Source organism: Oncorhynchus mykiss, chromosome 10, assembly GCF_013265735.2.
Source record: "Oncorhynchus mykiss isolate Arlee chromosome 10, USDA_OmykA_1.1, whole genome shotgun sequence".
Classification (NCBI taxonomy): Eukaryota; Metazoa; Chordata; class Actinopteri; order Salmoniformes; family Salmonidae; genus Oncorhynchus; species Oncorhynchus mykiss.
This window is the reverse complement of record NC_048574.1, coordinates 68,728,156-68,747,786: the sequence shown is the minus strand read 5'-3', so window position 1 is coordinate 68,747,786 and position 19,631 is coordinate 68,728,156. Positions and strand designations below refer to the sequence as shown.

Genomic DNA, 19,631 nt, shown 5'->3' with positions numbered 1-19,631 from the left:
CCACTCATGTTCAGGGGTAGAAAGAAACTTTACCTATGCTCTCCTTTGCTGTCTTTTGAAAAGGAACACGGCAGATCACCCATCACACACCAATCTTGCTAACAACACACAAGAACATGCACACGCTCGCACACACACTCTCCTATAAAAAATAGACCAACACACTTGCAAAACAACCCCCCCACTTCTATAAAAACTGCATCACACACTCTGCCCCCCCGGCAGCAAACACACAGTCACGCCCACCGATCACGCCCACCGATCACACCCACAAATCACACCCACAAATCACACCCACAAATCACACCCACAAATCACACCCACAAACCACACCCACAAATCACACCCACAAATCACACCCACAAATCACACCCACTCCTTCGTCAACAGAAAGTAGCATTGCAAACAGTTTGTCTAGCACACAACACAACATAAACATGGGCAGGTCAAAGTAGTGTTTGGAGTGCTGAAGGCCAGAGCATCCCCTCTATTACAGCTGAGCTAAATGGTCTTCCTCCAATACCCTAGTTCTACTGAACCTCCTATACTGGGGGTGACAGAGCATTACCAAATGGGAGAATAACTGTGTGTTGTGGGTCCTGTATGCATTTGGTATACAGATGTATGTGTGTTGTGGGTGGATAGTTGTCCTCCGGTACTCTCCATTACTGCAGGGATTAGTCATAATCATACAACACATGTATTGTAAACTGCACAAAGGCTACACACACACACCATCAAGCAGGCACAAATGTAATCTAAAACTATACTAACTCTCTGACATGCTTCTGACCACACACACACGCACGCACGCACACACGCACGCACGCACACACGCACACACCCACACGCAGTAAAGCGAAGAGGAGGAAGCCACTTACATTCCCCCAGTATTGTGGCCAGTCTTCCCCAGACAGAGACAGAGCTAGGCTACAGAGAGGGTTGAGTAGTCCTTCTACTCACTGTTCTCCAGAGTATCCTCCCTTCATATCCTCCGTAGTCTCCTGTAGTCCGCGTAACGTTATATCCGCGCCCCTTTCCCCGCTCCCCTCTGGTGCATACCAGCAGGTACACACACACACACACGGCGGAAGCGAAAACTGTCTGAGGACAGACTGAAAGGAAAGAGAGCGACTGCCGCAACCGCTGCTGCTGTGCGCTGCTGCTTGGCGGCTGGAGAGCGACCAGCGAGAAGGAAGGAGGGAGGGAGAGGGGGAGGAGGAAGAGAGAGAGGCAACTGGAGAGAAAATGAGAGCATGCAAGAGAGGAGAGAGAGATTCTGAGAGTTTGATGGTGTGGAAGAGAGGAAGAAAGCAAAACAGTCATAGTGAGAGAGAGAGAGGAAAGAGAGAGAGGAGAGGGGAACGAGAGAGAGAGAAAGAGAGGGGGGGGGGGACGAGAGAGGGGGGGGACGAGAGAGAGAGAGGAACGAGAGAGAGAGATTGAGAGTCTGACGTTGTAGAAGAGAGGAGGAAAGCAAAACAGTCAGTGAGAGAGAGAGGAAAGAGAGGGGAACGAGAGAGAGAGAGAGGGGGAACGAGAGAGAGGAACGAGAGAGAGAGAGGAACGAGAGAGAGAGAGAGAGAGAGAGAGGGGGCAAAGGCAAGGGGAGAGAGAGAGAGAGAGAATCACAATCAGTCCACTGACACCCCTATCAGATCACAGCAAAATCACACTCTACTTGAACAGAGCTTTGCTCAATCATGAGGCATCAAATCCAAAGGAGCTGAATAATATTAAGAAATGCTATAGAGAGTAGTATGGAAATCTACCAAAAAATTAATTCGACCCCTTCGACAATTTCCTGGACAAAATGTTTCACTGTAATAGTGAAGGTGTAAACCTCATAGTAGAAAAGCTAAACAGTATATTTGACCTCTCAGCTTCCCTATCCAATCAAAAAAGTTCAAGCAGACAACCTAAGAAAATTAACAACATTGACAAGCGGTTTGATGAAGAATGCAAACCTATCCAACCAAAAACAGAGACCCAGAAAACCTGAGCCTACAGCTTCACTATGGTGAATCACTAAAACAGAAATACACTATAGAAAAAGAAGGAACAGCTCGTCAGAAATAAGCTCAATGTAATTAAAGAATCCATAGAATCTAATCACTTCTGGGAAAATTGGAAAACTCTAAACAAACAACACAAAGAGTTATCTATCCAAAACAGAGATGTATGGATAAACCACTTCCCCAATATTTTTGGCTCTTTAACAAACTGCAAAAATATATACTGTACATGATCAAATACAAATCCTAGAATCAACTATTAAATACTACCAGAACCCATTGGATTCTCCAATAACCTTGAATGAGTTACAGGACAAAATACAAACCCTCCAACCCTAAAAGGCCTGTGGTGTTGATGGTATCTTAAATGAAATGATCAAATACACAGACCACAAATTCCAATTGGCTATATGTAAACTCTTTAATATCTTCCTCAGCTCTGGCATCTTCCCCAATATTTGGAACCAAGGGCTGATCACTCCAATCCCCAAAATAACTCCCATGGGATATGCGTCAACAGCAACCTTGGGAAAATCCTCTGCATTATCATTAACAGCAGACTTGTACATTTCCTCAGCAAAAACAATGTACTGAGCAAATGTCAAATTGGCTTTTTACCAAATAACAGACCCCTAATTGACAAACAAACAAACCAAAACAAAGGCAAAGTCTTCTCATGCTTTGTTGATTTAAAAAAAAAAAAACTTTTGACTCAATTTGGCATGAGGGTCTGCTACACAAATACATAAAAAGTGGTGTGGGGAAAAAAAACATACGACATTATAAAATCCATGTACACAAACAACAAGTGTGCTGTTAAAATTGGCAAAAAACACACACATTTCTTTCCTCAGGGCCGTTGGGTTGCAGCTTAAGCCCCACCCTCTTCAACATATATATCAAAGAATTGGCGAGGGCACTAGAACAGTCTGCAACACCCGGCCTCACCCTACTTCATTCTGAAGTCAAATATCTACTGTTTGCTGATAATCTAGTGCTTCTGTCCCCAACCAAGGAGGGCCTGGAGCAGCTCCTAGATCTTCTGCACAGATTCTGAAAGACCTGGGCCCTGACAGACCTGGGCCCTGACAGACCTGGGCCCTGACAGACCTGGGCCCTGACAGACCTGGGCCCTGACAGACCTGGGCCCTGACAGTAAATCTCAGTATGACATAAACAAGGTTCTCAGGACCACAAATACAAATTCCATCTAGACACCTTTGCCCTAGAGCACAAAAAAACTAGACATACCTCGGCCTAAACATCAGCTAAACATTGTGGCTGCTGGAATTAACGAGACCCTGGTAACATGGCAAGGGGTATAGCCAAGAGTGGTGCATAGGCACAAGCTCTCACATTCACGTTCTGAAACAACATCCATACGAATGACACAACGCTTCTGTTGACATCACTTATGACTAATGCAAGACTCACCCAGAAAATACACAAAAACACTTTCACAAGCGCAACAAACATCACAGGCAGACAGAGCTGCACAGACACACCCATCAGACAGAGCTGCACAGACACACCCAACAGACAGAGCTGCACAGACACACCCATCAGACAGAGCTGCACAGACACACCCAACAGACAGAGCTGCACAGACACACCCATCAGACAGAGCTGCACAGACACACCCAACAGACAGAGCTGCACAGACACACCCAACAGACAGAGCTGCACAGACACACCCAACAGACAGAGCTGCACAGACACACCCAACAGACAGAGCTGCACAGACACACCCAACAGACAGAGCTGCACAGACACACCCAACAGACAGAGCTGCACAGACACACCCAACAGACAGAGCTGCACAGACACACCCAACAGACAGAGCTGCACAGACACACCCAACATCACAGGCAGACAGAGCTGAACTGCACAGACACACTCAGAGTCACACACAGGCAGACACAATTACACTGTAGACAGATGGAAAGAAACCTAGAGAGAGACTCACAAACACCCCAACGCATACATGTTTGGCAACAACATACATCCACACTGAGCTCAAGGACAGCGGGCTTGAGTCTGTTGACTGATCTGAGCTCAGGCCTGGTGTGGATTAAACAGGTTTTATGTGCCATGTTACCATGGGAAACAGTAATACCAGCAGAAAGAAAACCACACACACAGCTTATCAACACTCACAGGTACACATATCATAGACAGACAACACACACAAACACACCCCTATGCTGGCCAAATGAGTCAACTAGAGCAGCTTTTAAAATAGACAGCTCCAATATTGGGTCATAGAAAGGTCACCCTGAAACCACAAAGAGGGAAACTTGTATGGACTGTATACTGATCTCACTGGTTTTATAGAGCCTTTTACAGGAACTCAATGGACTGCGTTGAATATCAGCTGAAATCACTGTGATTAAAAACATACACACACTTGCTCACACGTAAACACCTTCATACTGTACATAAACTGGTACTGTTCACACATTTTTTTCTCCTGTGTACACACACACACACACACACACACCCTGGAGGAGAGGTGTCAAGCTTGAGCGAGCCCATCGTTTCCCTCCCTCTTAGCACGGCTTGTCCTCCCTTCCCCTTTGATCCCATATAACAGGTCAGCCATCAGACTAAGCTCCCCCTTCCCAGCCCCTCTACCGTCCCCATCGCCACGGTTACAGTGCTACAGCGGAGCGTGAATGACATCATAGCATTAACAGTCTTCGTTCTCAGTAGCGTACGGTGTCTGTTTCTGCAGTGTCAGGCTGTTTGAGTTCTGACCCAACAATCAGTTATCATTTTCTTTTTACCACATACTTACCTATCCATTTTTTTTATTCATATCTGTATCGGTTATGAAAACCCAATTCTGAAGCCTATCAAGGGCCGCAGCTACAACATGGAATACAATTTATAATAATTCCATTGAGACTGCCATCACGTACAAGCACAGTTGATCTATGAATTCATAGTGTGTCTGATTTAGAAAAAGAGAAAGAATGAAGCCGTTCATTTTTAACATGAGTTATTGTCCGTTACATGGGATAAACAGGCTGCTAATAATAGTGTAGACTATCTTTACTCCCAGACTCCCACTGAGCAGTCTGCCTTCAAACGATTAAATAAGAATTCCTTCAAATTAGAAAGAAAAACAGTCTAGTTTCAAAATGCTAGCTGATCAAACCTCTGCCAATCACAAAGTAACTGAAGATGTGAGTTACTGTGTCAGTGACAGCAACCAAGAAAGACAACATTCACAGAGAGAGATGCAAATACAGTTGACATTTGAGTCAATTGGAGGTGTACTTGTGGATGTATTTCAAGGTCTACCTTCAAACTCAGTGCCTCTTTGCTTGACATCATGGGAAAATCAAAAGAAATCAGCCAAGACCTCAGAAAATAAATTGTAACCTCCACAAGTCTGGTTCATCCTTGGGAGCAATTTCCAAATGCCTGAAGGTACCATGTTCATCTGTACAAACAATAGTACGCAAGTATAAACACCATGGGACCGCGCAGCTGTCATACCGCTCAGGAAGGAGACGCATTCTGTCTCCTGGAGATGAACATACTTTGGTGCGATAAATTGCAAATGTCTAAGAACAACAGCAAAGGACCTTGTAAAGATGATGAAAGAAAATTATATGGATATATTGAAGTAACATCTCAAGACATCAGTCAGAAAGTTAAAGCTTGGTCGCAAATGTGTCTTCCAAATGGACAATGACCCCAAGCATACTTCCAAAGTTGTGGCAAAATGGCATAAGGACAACAAAGTCAAGCTATTGGAGTGGCCATCACAAAGCCCTGACCTCAATACTATAGAACATTTGTGGGCAGAACTGACAAAGTGTGTGCGAGCAAGGAGGCCTACAAACCTGACTCAGTTACACCAGCTCTGTCAGGAGGAATGGGCCAAAATTCACCCTACTTATTGTGGGAAGATTGTGGAAGGCTACCCGAAAAATTTGACCCAAGTTAAACAATTTAAAGGCAATGCTACCAAATACTAATTGAGTGTATGTAAACTTCTGACCCACTGGGAATGTGATGAAAGAAATAAAAGCTGAAATAAATCATTCTCTCTACTATTATTCTGACATTTCACATTCTTAAAATAAAGTAGTGATCCTAACTGGCCTAAGACAGGGATTTTTTACACATCTTTAAAGCCCATGCTTAGACCACAGCCATCTTCAGAAACACATCTTTAAAGCCAGAAAAGCCACTATGACCACACACCCATATATTATCCCCATTCTGCGTCTATTACAGCAATGCATTAAACATTAACCAATCAAATGTCATGATGTTGTGTTATTACCAATGCATCCTGGGTGTTGATTACCTGACAGCTTGTGTTTAGGAGCCGAGTGTACAGAAAAACATCTAAAAAGGCAAAAGCATCATGTTTAACTAACTAACCATCAACGACAGAGAGAAGCAGATAGCCTATGATTTTCTATGGGTCCATCACTCTCCTCAATGCACAAGAGACTCATATCATCTGTCGTAACCAAACACAACACAATGGAGAATCTTGGCACCAGGTGGAATATGCTTTTGTTCCGAGGCTCCAGTTCCTGAAGGAGTCAGAAAAGGACATCAGTCTACAGTGTGCCAGGAACAGGAACAATGTGAACGCCAGCCAGCCAGCCAAAGAAAGAAAGTTACCTCTAAAGTTACCTCTAGGAACACTGCGGAAAATAAATAACCAACCGGCGTATATGGTGATTAATGACGCTCCTTTTTTAGGATCCCTTCAATGGCAGTTAGGGAGTAGATCCATAGTGCTGGAGGTATAGGAGACAGAGAGGCTAGCTGCTGAAGCACACCGAGGTCAATAATACAGAATGACTGTTGTAGCAAGTGAAACTGAGCTACAGGCTACATTTTCACAATAAGTCAGGGGAGCTGTAGGAACGGAAGGGATCTGTCCAGACAGATTACAACTGTGCTCGTGCATGTACAGTACGCACAGAGCAATAGACACACACACATTCCACAGCCTGTCCACACATGCCCTGAACCAAGACACCTATCCTCCCATGCTGTCACCCATCCCTCCAATCTTCTCTTACCTCAGTCCTTCTTCTACCATGGAAACAAGGGCAGTAAGCACGGGCCATGTTCATGTGGCTCCTGTCTTGACCTCTCAGACAAACATGTAGGGTCGCAGGCTAACTTGTGCAACTTACAGAGTCACACCAAGCAGACTGTGCGTATCCCAGATTCCCTTACACCTTTCAGGTGAGCTGGAAGCACAGTAGAGTTGCCAGTAAAGTTGCCAGTAGACCGTACTTCAGTCCAAATCACTTCCTGTCTTACTAGTAGAGCTCCAGGGGGTTGAAACGTGAGAAACAGGCTGAGCTCTTGGTAACCGCAGCCCGCCTTAGGTGCTCTGTGTGGGGGGGAAAGCACCTCTAGACGTCCCCCCTGGCCGGTCTAGTCCATAAAGTTTAATGGCTAATCCCACTGTAGAGGAGGTGATAAAAGCAAAGGCCCTTTTTCCCCTCACAGTCAGTAAAGCCTCCCAGCTAACACAGGTCCGTAGTCTTCACTACACAGACCTTCATTCAATTCCAATGCATTGACTCCCCCATTCAATTCCAAAGCACTAACTCCCATACTTGGACTCCCATACTAAATCCTCTATTCTACTGTACACTTCACCAGTACTGAAACAAGTGCGGCTGAATACTGTCTTCTCTGTCACTATCGGTGGATGGCACGCTTTAGTTTCACAAGTGTTACAGTACACAGCCCCAGACGTTAATGGTGAGAGAAAGTGAGAAGAGCCCTTATCACACTGTTATCAAGTCTCCAGCCTTCTCAGCGGTTGCACAACTTCCTTTTTCTCTAATACTGTGTGTGTGTGTGTGTTCTGTCGAGAGGAGACGTCATGAGAAGTGATACTCGCCATTTCATTATCAGTTTGAGCACATTGTGTAGACGTCTTCCTCTCACAGAGAAGCCTTCCTCTCACACGGCTAAACTGGCCAGTCAAATATAGTTTAAACTGATGCAGAAGCTCTATTCTGGAAAGCTTTTTCACCGCCGTCGCCGAGGTGGAAACCCGTGGCTAGATGAGTGACGGTGCAGAATGGTCTTTCACAAAACTGAAACCATAGCCTGATTCACCGCAGTCTGAAATGATCGGATCAACTCACAAACATAGGCCTCGAGTGATGAACACAAACTTGCACGCACGCACACACACACGCGACCTGTCGAAGCACTATACGATGTTGAAGAGGACCTACAGATGCATCTTAATTTGATCACCCTGTAGCAGGAGAACCTGTAGTGTATTTGATCACCCTGTCACAGGAGAACTTGTAGTGTATTTGATCACCCTGTCACAGGAGAACTAGTAGTGTATTTGATCACCCTGTCGCAGGAGAACCAGTAGTGTATTTGATCACCCTGTCACAGGAGAACCAGTAGTGTATTTGATCACCCTGTCGCAGGAGAACCAGTAGTGTATTTGATCACCCTGTCGCAGGAGAACCAGTAGTGTATTTGATCACCCTGTCGCAGGAGAACCAGTAGTGTATTTGATCACCCTGTCGCAGGAGAACCAGTAATGTATTTGATCACCCTGTCGCAGGAGAACCAGTATTGTATTTGATCACCCTGTCGCAGGAGAACCAGTATTGTATTTGATCACCCTGTCGCAGGAGAACCAGTAGTGTATTTGATCACCCTGTCGCAGGAGAACCAGTAGTGTATTTGATCACCCTGTCGCAGGAGAACCAGTAGTGTATTTGATCACCCTGTCGCAGGAGAACCAGTAGTGTATTTGATCACCCTGTCGCAGGAGAACCAGTAGTGTATTTGATCACCCTGTCGCAGGAGAACCAGTAGTGTATTTGATCACCCTGTCGCAGGAGAACTTGAGGTGTATTTGTGGTTATAAAAAGGCTTCAGACGTGATTATTTTCCCTAACAAAACATCAACCCCTTCCAAAAATCTCCATTAATTATAATACACATAATATTTCACATTTCCTGTTGCTGCAGGATTATTTTGCTGCTGTAGCAGGAACATTGATTGACCTATTACTGTGCCTAGCTATAGGACAACCTGTGGTTTGAGGCCCAGGGCTCAAACAAGAAAATATACAGGTTGTTATGTCTCCATTGTGTGATTTGGGACGTTAGGGGCAGTATGTAATGGGTGTGTGTAGGTGGGGCCCGGGGAGGGGGTATTTGAGCAATGTGTGTGTTTGAAGCGATGCCTGTGATCTGACTGAGTGTGTGTTACGGGGATTTTAACAGTGTGTGTGTGTAACTGCGGATTGGCCTTGAGAGCGGTGTGTGTGTGTGTGTGTGTGTGCGCAGAGTAGCTCAGAGCTAGCAATTAATAGCATCATTACTGTGGTCACTGTGAGGGCGGCCTTTAGTACATTAGACTGCAGACCATCACATCAGAACACGCAGTTGATCTCTAGGGGTTTAACACAAGTGGGTGTGTGTGTGTGTCTAGCTGTGTTTACACAGGCAGTCCAATTCTGATATTTTTTTCTCCACTAATTGGTCTTTTGAGCAATCACATCAGGTCTACTTCAAATCAGATTTTTTAAAGAGCTGATCCGATTGGTCAAAAGACAAATCAGTGAAAATGAAACAGAATTGGCCTGCCTGTCTAATTGCAGCCTCTGTATCTGTGTGCCTGCGTGTGCTCACCCAGCTAGGCTGTAGGCACACAGTAACCAGGCGAAATGTCTCCAGCAACGCACTCTCATTGTGTGGGAGTTTGACTTCCTAACACATCCATTCTGTTATGTTCCCATGAGGTATTGTAATGGTACTCTGTGCAGCATGGCAAATGGAGACATCGCGCTCTACCTTGACTTTGTAAACAGGAGAATACAGGGGAGAGCGGGTAGGACGCATAGCCGCTAGCTATTGTTGTTAGCTCTGTTGTCTCGGATCGGTTGCCTAAACGGCGTATTTGCCAGTCAATGTTAACAACGAACAAGAGGCTCTTTTGAACTAAATATGCTACTTATGTGGAAGTAGAATTCGTCCTTGGTGGGTAAGGAGATAAAACATGAATACATTCCCAGAAAATGGAACCTGTTTGTTGTTGTCGTCGTCGTCTCATGAATAGTGCATTAGTAGAGAGCTCTTCAGAAATGCAAAGATAAGATCAAAACAAATACACTTGTACTTCCTGAGGGGAAAATGACGCTTTGAGATGTTTAATGGCCTCCCATCCCCCAGAGACCCCGGCAGGAGGAAATGATGTCAGCAGACTTCTGATTAACACATAATTCAATATGCTCAAATATCAACCGACAACAAAGCTACAAGGACTCCACTCCCCTACGCTATCGTTCTCAAATCCCTCTTTAAAAGAAAGGATGAAAAGGGAAGAGATAAATGAGAGAATGGGCTGGAATAGAGAAAAGTTATTCCGCTATTAAACTCCATTCACTTGTCGTTGAACTTAGCTGGGTCCTCCCATGAAATGTAATTTATTATTTCACCTAATTTAAACATTCTGTCATGAAGAGCACATTAATAAAAAACATGTTTTCCCATCTCCACTGCTGGCTTGCTTCTGAAGCTAAGCAGGGTTGGTCCTGGTCAGTCCCTGGATGGGAGACCAGATGCTGCTGGAAGTGGTGTTGGAGGGCCAGTAGGAGGCACTCCTTCCTCTTGTCTAAAAAATATTCCAATGCCCCAGGGCAGTGATTGGGGACACTGCCCCAGGGCAGTGATTGGGGATGGGATGTTAAACTGACTCTGAGGTCATTAAAGATCCCATGGCACTTATTGTAAGAGTAGGGGTGTTAACCCCGGTGTCCTGGTTAAATTCCCAATCTGGCCCTCAAACCATCATGGTCACCTAATAATTAGTGAAAAATAATGTAGGAGACAGAGGAAGACCATATCATAGACCAGCCTCTGTGTCCCCCTGACCTGACCACCATCCCCCAAATCTAGTATTATCTTACTGACCAAACAGTCTGACCACTAGCTGTCATACATACACACAGTGAATTAGGAAATATTCAGACCCCTTAACTTTACTTTAACATTACTGCCTTATTCTAAACTTGATTAAATAAACTCAGCAAAAAAAGAAACGTCCCTTTTTCAGGACCCTGTCTTTCAAAAATAATTTGTAAAAATCCAAATAACTTCACAGATCTTCATTGTAAAGGGTTTAAACACAGTTTCCCCATGCTTAAACTTAAATGAACTATAAACAATTAATGAACATGCATCCGTGGAACGGTCGTTAAGACACTAAGAGCTTAAAGACGGTAGGCATTTAAGGTCACAGTTATGAAAACCTAGGACACTAAAAAGAGGCCATTCTACTGACTCTGAAAAACACCAAAATAAAGATGCCCAGGATCCCTGCTCATCTGCGTGAACGTGCTTTAGGCATGCTGCAAGGAGGCATGAGGACTGCAGATGTGGCCAGGGCAATAAATTGCAATGTCCGTACTGTGAGACGCCTAAGAAAGCGCTACAGGGATACAGGACGGACAGCTGATCATCCTCACAGTGACAGACCACGTGTAACAACACCTGCACAGGATTGGTACATCTTAACATCACACCTGCAGAACAGGTACAGGATGGCAACAACTGCCCGAGTTACACCAGGAACGCACCACCCCTCCATCAGTGCTCAGACTGTCCGCAATAGGCTGAGAGAGGCTGGACTGAGGGCTTGTAGGTCTGTTGTAAGGCAGGTCCTCATCAGATATCACCGGCAACAACATCACCAATGGGCACAAACCCACCATTGCTGAACCAGACAGGACTGGCAAAAAAGTGCTCTTCACTGACGAGGCACGGTTTTGTCTCACCAGGGGTGATGGTCGGATTCGTGTTAATCGTCAAAGGAATGAGCGTTACACAGAGGCCTGTACTCTGGAGCGGGATCGATCCTTTACAGAACCTTTGTTCTGTTGTTGAATAACCTTTGGCAGCGATTCAGCCTTGAGACTTCTTGTGTATGACGCTTAATAGGTTGGCACACCTTTATTTGGGGAGTTTCTCTATTCTTCTCTGTCGATCCTCTTAAGTTCTGTCAGGTTGGATGGCGAGCGTTGCTGCACAGCTATTTTCAGGTCTCTCCAGAGATGTTCGATCAGGTTCAAGTTTGGACTCTGGCTGGGCCACTCAAGGACATTCAGAGACTGGTCCCGAAGTCACTCCTGCGTTGTCTTGGCTGTGTGCTTAGGGTCATTTTCCTGTTGGATGGTTAACCTTTACCCCAGTCTGAGGTCCTGAGTGCTCTGGAGCAGGATTTCATCAAGGATCTCTCTGTACTTTGCTCAGTTCATCTTTCCCTCAATCCTGACCAGTCTCCCAGTCCCTGCCGCTGAAAAACATCCCCACAGCATGATGCTGCCACCACCGTAGGGATGGTGCCAGGTTACCTCCAGACGTGATCCTTGGCATTCAGGCCAAAGAGTTCAATATTGATTAATGTGCCTTTTACTAAGGAGTGGCTTCTTTCTGGCCACTCTACTGGAGTGCTACAGAGATGGTTGTCCTTCTAGAAGGTTCTCCCATCTCCACAGAAACTCTAGAGCCCTGTCAGAGTGACCATCGGGTTCTTGTTCACCTACCTGACCAAGAACTTCTCCCCCAATTGGTTAGATTGGCCAGTCGGCCAGCTCTAGGAAGAACCTTGGTGGTTCCAAACTTCTTCCAATTAAAAGTGATGGAGGACACCTTCAATGCTGCAGAAATGTTTTGGTAACCTTCCCCAGATCTATGCCTTGACACAATCCTGTCTCGGAGCATTACGGACAATTCCTTCGACCTAATGGCTTGGTTTTTGCTCTGACATGCACTGTCAACTGTGGGACCTTATATAGACAGGTTAGTGCCTTTCCAAATCATGTCCAACCAATTGAATTTACCACAGGTGGATTCCAATCAAGCTGTAGAAACATCTCAAAGATGACCAATGGAAACAGGATGCACCTGAGCTCAGTTTAGAGTCTCATAGCAAAGGGTTTGCTACATTTGCAAAAAATTCTAAAAACATGTTTTCACTTTGTCATTATGGAGTATTGTGTGTAGATTAGTGAGGATTTTTATTGGTTTAATACATTTTAGAATAAGGCTGTAACGTAACAAAATGTGGGAAAAGTCAAGGGGTCTGAACACTTTCCAAAGACACTATTTTATTACAATTTTGTATTTTTACTGAATATTAAAAACATACAATCCACATGCAGTGAAGCCGCTCAACATGTACATTGCATTAAGTCATCTGACAGACTCCCATCTAGAGCAACACACAGGAGCAACCAGGGTCAACGCCCTGCTCAACGGCACATCAACAGATCTTCCACGAAAGTCCATTTTTAAGAATTGATAAAAATGGTTTTAACCTGTCTATGGGTATAAGTGTTGATGTGTTATGCACGTCCACTCAGTTTTCCACCACAAAACAGCCAAAGGGAGTAGAACCAGCTCTCACCTGCTTTACGATTTGATTACGATTTACGATTACACACCCAAGGTATCTTTTGAAAAAAATATTTTCAAAGGAATATTTTCACCATATTATGAGAGTTCAGTTCACGTAACAAGGGTTAACCTTAACATGAGGGAGAAGTCATTTTTTCTTCTGAAAATGAATCAGATGAAATGCCCCCCTTTTACACTCCTGCTACTCTCTATTATTATCTATGCATAGTCACTTTAATAACTCTACCTACATGTACATATTACCTCAATTACCTCGACTAAGTGGTGCCCCCGCATACTGACTCTGTACCGGTACCATCTGTATATAGCCTCGCTATTGTTATTTTACTGCTGCGCTATAATTATTTGTTACTTTTATTTGCTTTTCTTTTGAGGTATTTTTTTAACTGCATTGTTGGTTAAGGTCTTGTAAGTAAGCATTTCACTCTCATTACACCTGTTGTATTCGGCGCATGTGACAAATTTGAAATGACTTTGTCAGAGCAATGAAATAACTAGGGCTTTACAATGATGGTGAAAACTTGGGAGAAATTTTTGGGTTAACTGGGTTAAAACCTCCCAGAAGTCAAGGAGGGTGCAGAGAGACTAACATCGACCCGACAACAAAGCTACAAGGAGGCCACTATCCTAGTCTATTGCTCTCATTCGCTTTCAAGTCTTTCTTTGAAAAAAGGGGGGGGAAAAAGAAAGAAAAAAAGAGAGAACGGACTGGAAAATACAAAAGTTATTGCACTATTAAACCTGCCATTTGCCTGCAGATAAGAACAAGGCTACAAGGACTTGGAAAAATGCTGGGGTTAAGTGGGTTAAAGGGGACAGAGGGATATTTAGGGACATGGGAACTTAAAATGTATGGAATTTTCCATGTGGTCTACTGTAAATTAAAGTGCACTTCATTTAATATAACAGGCTTTTAAAACGCAAATATTGGTGGACAATTTCTACATAAAATATCAAAGAGACGCAGAAGGGAGTCATTTTGTGAAATGACCCAGCTACAAACTCGGCTGTGGTTGTCCATGTGGGAAATATCGTATGTGAGGTTTCTAATGAAAGGGAAGGGGGAAAATGGCCGCCATCGCTTCATGGACGGTTTGCTTTAGTCTTTCAAAAACACCTCGCAGACTGTGTCTGTGTGCTTCCATAAACCGCTGTTCTACAAGCAATGTGTCTCTATTGCATGCAAACAGGCACACACACTACACAGAAGCAGGTACACACACTCACCCGAGCATGCTCATGTTCTCACACACACACACACACACACACACACGGCAAGCTCATCAGGAGCTTGGTTAACCACAGAAAATAGCCGTCGTCACACGCGGCTAACCTGCATCAGCACTTTCCATCCCGTGTCTCTCAAAAGGAAGCCATTACCTCACAGAAAAGGCGGGAATCAGGCAGAAAGGGAAAGCTGATTTTCTGCAAGACTCTCCTTCCTTAAAAAACTAACTTAAGCTAAGCTACTTTTCCCAGGGAATGATTGGAGTCAGCCAACCGTTTAATTCACCTGTGACCCGGTAATTCATTTGGCTGATAATCTGCTACTGCAGGTGACGGCTGTAACAATCAGGGATATGACGGAAGAATGGGAGGATGTGGAGGGATGGTGAGAGATAATATAATTACATTTCCAAATGAAAAATGAATTATGAAATTGATCTAGACAAATCCCATCTTGAGGAGATTGGGAGAGGTTTAGCTGGGAGAGGTTTTTGACGGGGTGTGGGGATGATGGGGTGTGGGGTTTAGAGTCGCTCTCAGTGATGAGTGGTCTGGTCTCTCTCTCTCACATTAATACTCAACAACACTCTGACTCTGCCATGCCTCCCCTAGACACATGCTGCCAGCCAGCCAGCCAGGCAGACAGACAGAGGGACAGATAGAGAGTAACCCCACAGCGACAAAGAGGAGAGACAGAAAGACAGAACAGGCAGACAGTATTCCCACAGAGATGAGGAGACAGACAGACAGACAGAACAGGCAGACAGTATCCCCACAGAGATGAGGAGACAGACAGACAGACAGAACAGGCAGACAGTATCCCCACAGAGATGAGGAGACAGACAGACAGACAGACAGACAGACAGACAGACAGACAGACAGACAGACAGACAGACAGACAGACAGACAGACAGACAGACAGACAGACAGACAGTATCCCCACAGAGATGAGGAGACAGACAGACAGAACAGGCAGACAGTATCCCCACAGAGATGAGGAGACAGACAGACAGAACAGGCAGACAGTATCCCCACAGAGATGAGGAGACAGACAGAACAGGCAGACAGACAGAACAGGCAGACAGTATCCCCACAGAGATGAGGAGACAGACAGACAGACAGACAGACAGACAGACAGACAGACAGACAGACAGACAGACAGACAGACAGACAGACAGACAGACAGACAGACAGACAGTATCCCCACAGAGATGAGGAGACAGACAGACAGACAGACAGACAGACAGACAGACAGACAGACAGACAGACAGACAGACAGAACAGGCAGACAGTATCCCCACAGAGATGAGGAGACAGACAGACAGACAGAACAGGCAGACAGTATCCCCACAGAGATGAGGAGACAGACAGACAGACAGACAGACAGACAGACAGACAGACAGACAGAACAGGCAGACAGTATCCCCACAGAGATGAGGAGACAGACAGACAGACAGAACAGGCAGACAGTATCCCCACAGAGATGAGGAGACAGACAGACAGAACAGGCAGACAGTATCCCCACAGAGATGAGGAGACAGACAGACAGACAGACAGACAGACAGACAGACAGACAGACAGACAGACAGACAGACAGTATCCCCACAGAGATGAGGAGACAGACAGACAGACAGACAGACAGACAGACAGACAGACAGACAGACAGACAGACAGACAGACAGACAGACAGACAGACAGAACAGGCAGACAGACAGAACAGGCAGACAGTATCCCCACAGAGATGAGGAGACAGACAGACAGACAGACAGAACAGGCAGACAGTATCCCCACAGAGATGAGGAGACAGACAGACAGACAGAACAGGCAGACAGTATCCCCACAGAGATGAGGAGACAGACAGACAGACAGACAGACAGACAGACAGACAGACAGAACAGGCAGACAGTATCCCCACAGAGATGAGGAGACAGACAGACAGACAGAACAGGCAGACAGTATCCCCACAGAGATGAGGAGACAGACAGACAGACAGACAGACAGACAGACAGACAGACAGACAGACAGACAGACAGAACAGGCAGACAGTATCCCCACAGAGATGAGGAGACAGACAGACAGACAGAACAGGCAGACAGTATCCCCACAGAGATGAGGAGACAGACAGACAGAACAGGCAGACAGTATCCCCACAGAGATGAGGAGACAGACAGACAGACAGACAGACAGACAGACAGACAGACAGACAGACAGACAGACAGACAGTATCCCCACAGAGATGAGGAGACAGACAGACAGACAGACAGACAGACAGACAGACAGACAGACAGACAGACAGACAGACAGACAGAACAGGCAGACAGACAGAACAGGCAGACAGTATCCCCACAGAGATGAGGAGACAGACAGACAGACAGACAGAACAGGCAGACAGTATCCCCACAGAGATGAGGAGACAGACAGACAGACAGAACAGGCAGACAGTATCCCCACAGAGATGAGGAGACAGACAGACAGACAGACAGTATCCCCACAGAGATGAGGAGACAGACAGACAGACAGACAGACAGACAGACAGACAGACAGACAGACAGACAGACAGACAGAACAGGCAGACAGTATCCCCACAGAGATGAGGAGACAGACAGACAGACAGAACAGGCAGACAGTATCCCCACAGAGATGAGGAGACAGACAGAAAGACAGAACAGGCAGATAGTATCCCCACAGAGATGAGGAGACAGACAGACAGACAGAACAGGCAGACAGTATCCCCACAGAGATGAGGAGACAGACAGACAGACAGACAGAACAGGCAGACAGTATCCCCACAGAGATGAGGAGACAGACAGACAGAACAGGCAGACAGTATCCCCACAGAGATGAGGAGACAGACAGACAGACAGACAGACAGACAGACAGACAGACAGACAGACAGACAGACAGAACAGGCAGACAGTATCCCCACAGAGATGAGGAGACAGACAGACAGACAGAACAGGGTGACAGTATCCCCACAGAGATGAGGAGACAGACAGACAGAATACCCACAGGGACAAGGAGGAGAGGATAACATAATTCCCTGTTAAAGCCTGTTGTATAAGTCATGATGTATAAATTAGTTATGTGAGGTCTGTCATGTTGTGCTGCACCCTACAGTACCGTACCCTCTACATCAGGGTTCTCCAGTCTTCAACCAAGCCATGGGAAGATGTTTTGGGGTGCTGGTGGGGGTAAAGGCTTAGTGCACAACTTTTGTGGAAGAAAATAATATATATGTTTATATCATTTTTTTCATTCAAATTTTTCAGGGTATGCTACAGCACCCTCAGCACCCCTACTTCCTGCGGCTATGTCTCCAAAACTGTTCCCGGTGCGCCATCCTGTAGGTTTTTGCTCCAACCTTAATCTAGCGCACCTGATTCTAATAATTACCTGGTTGATAAACTGAATCAGGTTAGCTACAACTGGGGTTGGATCAAAAACCTACAGGAGGGTGTCTCTCCAGGAACAGGGTTGGAGTTCAAACCTACAGGAGGATGTCACTCCAGGAACATGGTTGGAGAACCCTGCTCTACATACTACAGGCTACTACAGGGTCCATTCTCTATTTGATTCTCCTCCACACTATTCTCTACACTATCCTTTACTCTACGTCTACTCTACGTCTACTCTACTCTAATCAGAAACTCTTGTCACCCAGATAAAGACCAACCACTCCTTTATGTACATGATCAGCTTGGACACTGATTGCATTAGCATTGGACCGGAGGGGGAAGCACATCTCCTTGTGGCAGCTCCGACAGACATCTGTATTCACTCAGCATATTTTAATTACTGCCCCCTGTTTAGATTTACTCCACTGGTTTTAATAGCCGTGGCACTATTCTAACAGCATTTTCCCATCCGACTGCCCACACACCCACCAAATAAAACCAACACTTAATTTCCAACTAAATATTCACGCAAAGAGTGAGTTGTTTTATTACTGTGTACACAGCAGACTGGAGGGTGATGCAATTATCGTGTACTTCCTATAACAAACAAGATGAAGATACAGACATGTCAAGGCTGGATTGAGGTCCAAGAAATGGAGTTTGAAGTTGTTTTATGGACAGGAGGGTGATGCAATTAGGCAATCCGTATTTCACTGTCTTTAACAAACAACCCAGAGATAGATGCACCAAGACTATATTGAGACGTGACAAATGAAGTCTGGAAAGACTCGACTAGACATGGACTTCACACTTTAGTTGACATTCTGGAGTATTTTCTCTGACGCCACTCAAATGCGATATTTCCCTCTAACATGGCAAGCGTATTGTTAGCTTGACACGGCAGACGAGGCTTTGGCTTCAATGAAAACGCATTAGCGAGTTTTAACTTTCCACTCTCCCGGATGGAGGCTATTTTACTTCTCCTCAATTGTCAACTGTGCTCGTCTGACTGCCTTCAACACTTTTACAGCCGTGGTATAAAGTTAGCGGGATTTTCTTTTTAATGGAAAAAGGCAGACGTTGAAGAGAACTTTGAAAAGCTTGAAGGCACGTCGTCTCTTTTCACATCTTGTATTCGGTTGCTATGGCGAAGACGCAAAGGCAGGGACACTTCATTTCATTGCCATGTCAAACTTATCTAACTTGTAAAGAGTTTATCCATTCAGGTTTGAAAGGCTGTCTATCCACATCTGGCCTCTGATAGCGAAGGGACATTTCATTGCCATGTCACATTTATCTAACTTATAAAGAGCCCATTCCATTCAGTTTTGGATAGACGCCAGATTCATGTAAAGTTATACAGTTTTTTCAATATCACTCAATGACGAGCATCCCTCTCTCTCTCTCTCTCTCTAAACAGCTTATAGCGCTTGCATCACAGTCTAAAACTGCCATCATCAGCACCAAAACCAGTCTACACAGGTCTAAAACATAGCGGCGTAACTTCAACCCAAGCCTGACCATATCGTCACAGAGGAACAAG

The 19,631-nt window shown here is 45.2% G+C and overlaps 1 protein-coding gene across 14 annotated transcripts in view; it reads right to left on the bottom strand.

Moving 5' to 3' along the window:
• Positions 1-19,631, bottom strand: part of LOC110498435 (type II inositol 3,4-bisphosphate 4-phosphatase) — a 243,404-nt gene that overhangs the window by 141,482 nt on the left and 82,291 nt on the right. The window contains exon 1 of one of the 14 annotated variants that reach the window (XM_036933678.1): positions 6,711-6,855. The exons of 9 other annotated variants lie outside the window; for them this stretch is intronic. The gene's annotated coding sequence lies outside the window, so the exon portion shown is untranslated. 4 more of the 14 variants (XM_036933680.1, XM_036933679.1, XM_036933676.1 and 1 more) reach the window with 4 other exon arrangements.